This window comes from Accipiter gentilis, chromosome 13 (assembly GCF_929443795.1).
Source record: "Accipiter gentilis chromosome 13, bAccGen1.1, whole genome shotgun sequence".
NCBI classification, from domain to species: Eukaryota; Metazoa; Chordata; class Aves; order Accipitriformes; family Accipitridae; genus Astur; species Astur gentilis.
This window is the reverse complement of record NC_064892.1, coordinates 30,094,193-30,103,006: the sequence shown is the minus strand read 5'-3', so window position 1 is coordinate 30,103,006 and position 8,814 is coordinate 30,094,193.

Here is an 8,814-nt window from a genome sequence, read left to right as displayed (position 1 = left end):
CTTCTTGTTTACTGTGAGTAAAATACTTGCCACTCAAGAGTTCAGTCAAGTACATACTTTTGCGGTCTTCCCAATTACAGAAAACATTGGTATTGCCAAAATACACTCTCTTTTGCATCATAAATGCTGCCTAATACCACATGAATGTTTATTTTTGAGCATTTTTCACCTGAAAAAACGTATAGGGAGACGGCAAAATCAGACAGAGGAGATCTGGATGAGAAAATCCTTCATCTAGTATTTAACTTTCTGCTGATGAATAAGGTATAAGCTAATCTGCACTTCTAGAAAATACATTTGCATAAGAGTTACTCACGCAGTCCACTGCACAGAAGGTCTACAGAACTGGGCCAGGAACGAGGGCAGAAGCCCACATACATTTCATTTGCCGTCTTCCGCTACTCCAGTGCCAAAGCTGCACGTAGAGAACAGGCACGAATATGCGAGGGAACTCTCATGGCTTTTCTTAGGAGCAGCTGGCAGCGGATTATTAATACAGACGGTCCAGTGCTGACAATTAGGAATAGGGAAGGACACACATAGGTTGCACTAAGCACCCCATCAGCAGAGCATGCGACTGCTGCTGCTCTCCATAGCAGGCTGAAACTGGGCCAGCTGCACCAATTGCTCTCTGCTGACTGCTGCATCAGGAAGGTGTAAACAAGCCTCAAACCTTCTGCATGCCAACACACACAACGATAATGTAGGAACTGTGCAAGTAAAAGTATGGGCAGTCTGTTCTTAGGTACCGCTTTCTGTTGTCCGCTGAACTGTGATTTCTGCTCAAGTGATGCAACCCCTAATTCATCCAGGCAGATCCTAACAACAACATAAACTGCTACGGGCAAGGCAGGAAGATTTGAGGAGCTTGGTCCCAGGAGTTTTGCAACAACCTTCCGATACGCTTCCGTGTGTTATTATCGCCAGGACACAGCGGACAGAATCTGCAAAATCTACTGTGTTGTTGAATCAACAAACTCTCCCCCCAAAACAGACCAGTAAACAAAGAAAATCTCCTACCAGATTTGAACTCAGAGAACAGCTTTGATTCAGCCATAATGTAAATCGGTGCCAATCCCTCAAGGTGGATGAAATCCCACCCTTTTACACCAAGATTCAGTGTTTCTCAGAACAACCAACTCTTGCTTACAACAAGGCCACTCAATGCTATCACAGAGGAGTTCACGCTGAAATACTGAAAATCTTCATGGGAAACGGGGGTGGGACACCTACAGTCTACGGACTTAGCATGCACCATCACTTCATTTCATGCCAGCTATGGGTGCATCATTTGTTTTTTAACGGCATTCATGTGAGATAACAGGAAGGTACATGTTGATTTGTGGCTCACCAACGACAGAAGAAAACAGTATTTCAAACATCTGAGGAAGATCCAAACCCAGTTCCAGGTGTAACTATAGAGGATGTACTCACAGAGTACCTACGGAGTGATATTTTAAAAGCAGTTATACTAATCCAGCTTCTAATACAGAGGACAATCTCTTACCTCAAAAGCTGCTCGCTGCAGCTGTGTTCATCCTGGAGAAGGTTTGTATTGCTTTGACAATATCGGTCCTGTTAAGGGAAAACCACTTCTGCGTGTGGACTTGAAAACGGAACTCGGTGTCCTAAGTGAAATTGATGGTCCCGCTAGAAGACCTTCTCGCTGCAATTGTGAAGAGAAGCTCTTTTAGCTGTCTGTAGCTTTTCCTTCCTTGCACACTGTGTACTGCTACTTAGTCATCTCTCTAATTGGAGCATATTGGCATGAATATTGGATGATGATTTGGAGATGCTTAGCACCTCAGGAAAAATAATTGCAGCATGACCTCAGGTTTAAACCGTCACCTTATTCTTATGCATGGCAGCTCCTTTACTCTGTATTTTTAATAGGGCTAACACCTTATTTCCTCTCTCTCATTTATCGGAGACTGCTACGTGAATGAGATTTGGGCATTTTTTTTTCCTAAGCCCTGTAGATTGCTGGTCCATCACTTTAATGTGCATGTCCTCCTTTTATAGCATTTTAGATTCTACCAAACTTGAATATCTGGGGAAAGGGAAAGGAAGCCTTGCTCCTGGTAACAGGTTTAGTTGCCCATGACAAGACAGACAATGGCTTAACTCTCCATTCTACTGCATCTGAATTTTATGGTGCCTGCATGAAGCTGGTGTAAGAGAAGAGCTGGAGTCAGGCCCTTTATTTTACATTCCCAGGTCACCTTTTTCCCCCTTGCAGAATCATAGATACAGCAGCTGCTGCGTTTGTGCGGAATTACAGGTTGAACCGTCTGGTCGTATTGTATCGCATCCCCATAACACGACATGTTATTTAAAAAATAAAGCAACAGAACTGCAATACAACACAGTACAGCAATGGCACAATACCAGGCAAGTCCAGAGCATGGAAAACATAAACAGTTAATTGCTATTTGCTGGTACGTGCCCCCACTGCACACAGGTGAAGCAGAGGCATCCGAACTAAATTTGAGTATAATACGAGCTTCTAATATCATTTGCTGTGAGAGGTCTGCCTTTATTTCTTTATGTGTTCAGATCCATCGTCAATAGAAAGCAAACACATTTTTTTTTCTAACGCATACCTGAATATAAAGATGTGATTAGAATAAGACATATTTTTACATATGCATCATTTATTCACTAAAGAAAAACATGCTTTGGACTGCCAACATCTGAATTCTTGCCAAAATGCACAAGTATTTACAGATGAAGTCGAATGGATTTTTAATTTTTTTTTTGGTGGGGGATGCAATTCTAGCAATTTCTTTTTTAATACTGAAACAATCAAAACATTTCAAAATTTGGAAATATATATAGTATGCTATATATAGTATAGATAGTATTCTTCTAGTGGTATTTCAAGACTAACTCCAGCTAAATTTTATTTTTTAAAGTATGAGAAAAATGCATAAAACGAAAACAAAATATCTTGGCTGGCATGGAATGAAAAGAATTTCTGTCAGTTGAAATGCATTTTCTTCATCATATTTTTGTTTTAGCCACCAGGCTAAAAAAAAAAAAAAAAAAAAAAAAAAAGATAGTGTTATTAGCCAGGCCATAGATCAAACCATATTCAATCCACAGCATTATTGGAATGGGCTGGGAGATAGAGAGAGGGTGCTTTATAATACCCTTTGTCAAAGACAAGTGAAACACTGGGGAGAGGACAGGTACACCGCTGGGAACAAGAACTTTGTGTCACTCTTGAAATCACCTCTTCCTTACTAGGAAGCAGCAATATGTGTGTGCTCTGTAATTCACCCTTCTGGAGAAAAACTACCTGTGCCTGCGATCAGCCGAGCTGGTGAAAAGAAAAGGGAATAGACAGAAAAGTCTAATAACGATCCCTGTGCTGGCACACAGGGGAGAGACAGATTAAATACCTGCTGGTTCCCAGGACCACCAAGACACCCACCAGGAATTTCACACAAAATACGAAGAGTCCCCACATCCCTGAACTCTAGCTCTGGTCGCTGGGAGATAAGACGGAGGCTGCCGAAGGTGGCAGCGGTGACAAAATGGAGAAGTTTTACAGATGCTAGAAGTTGCTGCTGGAGTTTTAGCCAGCCGTCCCCTCGGTGGGATAACGGCTCCGGCAGCGGCAGGAGCCCGTAGCGGAATATTGTCCTGCTTCGGTCTGCGAGTCCTTATTACAGCAGTTCCAGGAAAGCGCTAGGGTGCCCTGATGATTGATCTATGGATGGATATTATTTTGTGGGAGACTGTTGGGGGCCGCAGGAGTTTTTCTGAGCAAGGGCTGCGATGGCTGCTGCTGCTGCTACGATACAGGGAGAAGAAACGGAGGAAATTATCGAAGACCTTGCTGTCAGATTTGGCCTGGGCACAAGCCAAAGGATTTACACTGCAGAAAGATACAGAGCCTAGGGTTTTTTTCATGCTAATTCCAGTGTTGGGCACTTTATTAGTACAATGACCTTTTAGCGTTTTCTAGGAAATAGTTAACCTATGGAGAGTACCTCGAGTATGTACAGCACAGCAGGAGAGAACCACTGGGTGGATATGTGATTTCCAGACTAATCAATTCACCTTTCTGTATGGTTAGCTTCTTTCTTGTTTGCTGATGCTTTGGCCGGTCAAGGTAATACACAGACTTTACAGTTAACTGAGGATGAGTGATATATCATTTAAAGTATCCCTCTGCTAGACGAGAACTATGTAGTTTCTGTGCTGTCAGCTTTTCAATCTTCAAGACCACAGAGGTGGTCCCCTTGGGTCTAGATGATGGCATACATATTTGTTTGAATGTTCTTCTCTAAATTGTGAAGATCGTGCACTGTAGATTTGTAGTCACTAGAGAAATTGGTACCACTTATCTAACATTACAGCAGGCAAGACCCAGCACGGTGAGTTAACACCCATACTCCAGTTCTATATAACCACAGCGTGCTTTTTTCTCTTCTTTCATTTTGCTTTCTTTTTTTTTTTTTTTTTACAGTTGTAAACTTCACTGACCTTAAAAAGCTTTTCCAATAAATTGGGAAATAAAGCCATAAATTTGCTAAAGAAAAAAGAGACAGCCATTCATGAGAACTGCTGCCAATTATCTTCTCCATTTGCTACTGATCATTTCTCGGAGAACCAATTCTGGCCAAGGCCTGAATGTCACCTGTTATTTCTTTCTCCTTCTTTTAACTTCATACCTGACCTAACATGACATCTGTTTGTCCAAAAGGTGGCACTGCATCTTTGAGCATTTCATGGACTGAAATTGCTCCGGTGCAGAAGAGGTCTTCTGTATAAATAAATAGAGCTGCTTTGCAGATCTGCTAAACATTTCTGCTACCTTTCCAGCCATGGACCTTTTCTAAAGTAAGTCCTTACAGTTTTTAAAAATTTAAAGCTTTGATAAAAACAAAAGCTTGACCTTGAGTTTTCTGACATCTAATTTTAATGTTGTGGCTAAAAGCAATCTCTCCAGCCAAGCACATCCAGGTAAGAGATAGCTCCTTTTTGGGAAGCTCTTTAAGGATAGCTGTAATTCTGAGCTTCCAGAAAAACCCAGTGTCTTCCAGTATGACAGGGAAATTGTTGCTCTTTCTGATCACTTGTTCTCTCTCTCCCAAATTTACCAGCTGTGCCATCTGGAGAAATTAAAATCTATTTTAATATAAAAGGTAAAAACTCTTACTTAAGACATCCCTTTCTCCTCGAGCCACCAGGCACAAGACACAGCCACAGTTTTGCAGGCCCTGGGTAGTCCTAAGGGTATACAGTTTGGTCTAAGAAATATAGAACTGTCCTTTCCACAACACTCCCCACAAAGCAATTGGACTCCTGGTATCAAACCACGATGGCGTGTCCCAGATTAGCTCCTTTACTGGGCTAACGTCTCTTTCTCACAGTCGTCTGCTCCAACACGGATGGTAGGACCACCACTACCCCATCTCCCTGGCTTTTGTCAGCTTTCCCCCAAAGGCTTTTTTGACCCCTCCTTCCTCGCTTGCTTCTTGCTTTTCTAGCCAGGCGTTTCTCTTGCTGAGACCTGGCTCAAGGCACCTGTCCTCTGACTCCCAAAACCACTGCAGAGATGCCAGACTCCCACTCTCCCTGCCTCCTCCTCTCAGGTCACTCTCTATTCCCCTTTTAGCTTCCTTCTCTTTGGAAATCCAAATACTTATCTCTTTTCTATCTTCCGGTGAGTTCAGATTCCTTTTCCCTGATTTTTTATTTTCTCTCTATTTCAAGTCCTCCCTTCCTTAGGAGACCAGACTTCAGTTTTCATGTTGACAGTCAGCCTGGCTCTAGTCTTTCACTCCTTGAATTTAAATTCCTGGATTGCTGTCAGCTTTCAACTCCCCTATTGATTGCCAGAGTTGTTCTCTCCAGTTTCCACTCAGTTTTTCCACACCTTTCAGAAAAGCACTTCTTGCTTTTCTTCCTTGTATTTCCTTCTTTCCTGTGTCTTACAAGCCCTCTAACGGATTTCAGTCTCCTAGCATGTTCTTTAGCTTGCCTTTTCCTCTCCCAAATAGCATTCCACCCTGATTCTCCTGCCTCCTTTCCTGTGATGTTTTTCATCGCTTTACATCTGACTGTAACCAGTGTGTATCCTTTAAATTATTTTTTTTCCCCTTGCTACTGTCGTCTTGTTGCCCCGACTTACACTTAGGACCCAGTAGAGCAAAAAACCCCATGCAGGGACAGTTCAATTGAAGGAAGCTGTGCTCTACAATTGGGAAGGGAACTGAACTCCTTCAAAGCCTGAAGAAGCTCTGTTTTGGCATCTGAGGTTGATCAGCCTCAGAGAGCCTGAAATCAGAATTCACTGTCAAACTCTTACCTAACTTTTAAAAAATCCACACCATTATATAGTGCTTGTATGTAAGACGTGCTTCAACAGCAGTTTTGACCTATAGGGCAGATGTTGTAGCTATGCATGACTTTGTGAATGTCTTATAATGGTCTTATGTTCCTGACAGAGTGGCCAAATGAATAATGTAAAGTGCCATGATGATGGGAACTGCCTAACTACTTACACAGACATGGGAGATATACATGGGCTATGTAGTGGACATTACCAATCAAAGGTTTATTCTTAAAAACCTATCGTAGCCAGAAAGTGTCTTTTTTCCAGATTTGGGGGTTTTTTTTTGCTCATTAATCCAATCATCTTCATGTTTAGTTCAATTTTTCTCTTGTGAGAGGTAACAGTATTGCATAAAAATGTCTTTTCCAGTAAAATGCTTCTTTAACAATTTGGCCATGATACAAAACCAGATTCCCACCAGAAAAGACTTTTATCTCCAAGCATATTGCGGCCAATTTCCTTCCTAATTAATACCATATCCACCTCCAAATTCCATTTCAGTTCCCAAATGAAAATTGATGAGGCAGTCAACCACAAATAAGCACAATATACCACCAATAGTTCAATCAGCACAGTTTCCAGCATAGCGAGTTACTAAAGCACGACCAGCATTTATGATTTCATGTCCGTTGGGCATGCCCTGCTTCTAGTATGTTACTACGATAGCTTCAAGTTACACTCAAAGAAGGTTTTTATCGTGAAGTTTGATCAACAAGTCACCTGTGTACGTGTCAAAATGAACAGGATAGGCAAAATCTTTTCTGAGGAGCAAAAGCAGGGTCTGAGTGGTGGCTTGCTTGAATGGAAGACAACAGAGGCTGGAGCAAAGGAAGATGCATAGATCACATACATAAGCTCTCCGGACAGTTTGCAGTACATTCATGGTACTGCATGGCATGATATGCAACTGTGAGGCAACCCAGCTGCAAACAGCCCTGCAAAAGAAGACTTGAAATGGCTTTCCCCAGGCTGAATGGTAGTCTTGTGTCCCTGATCAGCTGCGATCCGGACTTGTCTCACACCAGTGCTACCAGTTGGTGTCATCAATGCTGGTGGTGGTGCCAGTATTTGCAACGTATTCACCTAACCTTGAGAATGAAACTATGACTGGTCCTTGCTGGCCTTCTTGTAAGACTCTTCTTGGGAACTGACATCAGGGAATGAAGCGATGTTTAATATGTTTTAAATATGCTGGCTACCGTCTTCCAAAGTATATACAAAACTTAAGTGTCTGCAGTGCAATCATCCTCTTCCCTGAGCAGAGCCTATGTGAAATTACATACTGCCTTCCAGGAAAGCAAATGCATTTACCAGAAGAATCCAGACCACCAAAGTCTTTGTGCTTCGGATAAGAGGATACTCTACATAGATCATCAGACCCACATTCATACAAATTAAAAAGCTTCTGTCTTAGAGTAGCCTTACATTTGCTCACCTTGCCTGTGTACAGAAAATAATGGAGGAAATCCTGAAGGGTATGTTTTCCAGTTGAGAGGATATTTAGAAAAGAAATTACTTTATTTTAAAGTTGCAGAACACTAAGAAGAAAGTGGCAAAGCTAGATATTGGCAATAGTCCTTTAAAGTAGCTGTAACAGCTATGGACATATTTTCTTCTGCTGGGGCTTATCCATGAAGCACAGCTGTTGGTTGGTAAAAAAAAAGAATCCTTTCATGTGGATGAAAATGCTCCAACTCTAATGTTTCTATATCTATTTGCCTAGGTCTAGCAAAGTTTATTTTAAAGAGCAGTTTCTTCTTTAGGAATTTCTCAGTAAATAACATATTATGCATATCTTGGTGGAGGTATTCTCAAAGCTGCCTGCAAAAGCTGCTGTAATGCTCCAGAAATTGGAGGAATCCCAGCCAGGGGAAGTACACAACAAAAAAACCTGCTTTGACATTAATTCTAGCTCTAGCCAAAGAGATTAATGAAATAACCAAACAGATTAATAAGCACAGTAATAGGGGCAATTAGTGTGGTGGGGGTAGTAGATCCCACACTCCCTACAGACCTCCTTCTAGCACCAAATGATAGCAGCTCCCTTGAGAAAGGCCAGTCAGTCAATGCCTGCACATTTATTATTACAGCTACTACTATTACTATGACAACTTCTACTACAGCTACTACTACTACACCACAAATAAATGTGGTGCTAGTAATGGGCATGACCAAAAAATTCTCTGGACTTGTGCTGCATGCACAGCACTATGGCAGGTTTGTCCTCCTTGGTGGCCTTAATCCTGACCCAGAGGAAAGAGAGGACCGGTACCTTCCAGCCCTTTGCGCACCTTTGGGCTGTCCACAGAACATGGAACTAATGCCAATGGTGATCTTTCTTTCTCGTCATTATTATTATTAATGTCATCTATCAGAGAGTACTGCCCAGGGACACCAGCCAAGCTAAGGTAATAATGTGCTGTACAAGTACCAGATATATTATCACCCTGAAGGAAATAAAACCC